A 1,422-nucleotide genomic window follows, 5' to 3' on the forward strand; every position below is an offset into this window, starting at 1 on the left:
TAGTTTTCTAAGGAGTCTCCACACTGATTTCCATGAAGGTTGCACCAGTCTACATTCCCACCAACAATGGAGAAGGGTTCCTTTTTCCCCAACAGCCTCTCCAACATTTGTTGTTAGTTGATTTTTTTATGATAGCAATTCTTTCTGGGGTGAGATGGTATTTCAGTGTATCTCAGTATTGTTTTAATTTGCATTTCATGGATGGCTAGTTATGTGGAGAATTTTTTCATATATTTATTCACTTCTTTAATTTCATCCTCTGAGAAGTGTGTGTTCATCTCCAATGCCCATTTCTGGTCTAGGTCTTTAAATTTTCAGGCCCTAGTGTATTTTAGTTCTTTATAAATTTAAGAGAGAAGACCTTTGTCTGAGTACTTATTTGTCAAGATTTTTTCAAAATTTGTAGATTGTCTTCTCACTTTGTTAGTAATTTCTTTTGATGTGCAAAAACTTCTCAATAAGAGTTGGTCTCAATTGTTAATTCTTTCAAGTGTTTCCCATGCAATTTGATTTTTGTTCATGAACTCTTGCCTACCCCTATGTCTTCAAGAGTTCCTCCTGCTTTCTCTTCCAAGAGATTTAGTGTTTCTGTTTTAATGTTTAGATCTCTAATGCATTTTGACTTTAGCTTAGTGCATGGTGATAGACCTAGTTTTCAGTATATAGAGACCCAGTTTTTCCAGCACCATTTGTTAAAGAGGCTATCTTTCTTAAGGTGAGTATGTTGGGCATCTTTCTCAAACATAAGGTAGCTGAGTGTGTTTGTAGAGGTTTCTGCATCTTCTAATCTATTCCATTGATCTTCAAGTCTGTTTCTCTGCCAGTACCATGCTGATTTTATGACAGTAGCATTGTAGTACAATTTCAAGTCAGGAATTTTAATGCCTTCTGCCTTGTCATTGTTGGCCAGGATGGCCTTTGTGATTCTAGGTCTTTTCTGATTCCAAATCAATTTTAGGAACAATTTCTCTAGGTTTGTGAGGTATGTTGGTGGTAGTTTGATAGGGATTGCATTGAATCTGTACAGCAACTTTGGGAGTATGGCCATCTTCACAATATTTTTCTTATCCAGGAACATGGAATATCTTTCCATTTTCTCAAATCCTCTATGATCTCTTTTTTCAGAGTACCGTAATTTTCCTTGAAAAGATCTTTGACTTCTTTAGTTAGATTAATTCCAAGGTATTTCATTTTCCATGGTGCTATTGTAAAAGGTATTGTTTCTCTGATTTCCCTCTCAGTGTGTTTGTTATCTGTGTAGAGGAATGATATTGACTTTTAGGTATTGACTTTGTATTCTGCTATGCTACTGAATTTGTGTATCAATTCTAGGAGGTTTTTGGTGGTGTTTTTGGCCTTCCAAGTAAAGTATCATGTCATCTGCAAATAATGATAATTTAACTTCTTCTTTACCTATTCTTA

The sequence above is a fragment of the Octodon degus genome, unplaced genomic scaffold (assembly GCF_000260255.1).
Source record: "Octodon degus isolate 3935 unplaced genomic scaffold, OctDeg1.0 scaffold00171, whole genome shotgun sequence".
NCBI lineage: Eukaryota > Metazoa > Chordata > Mammalia > Rodentia > Octodontidae > Octodon > Octodon degus.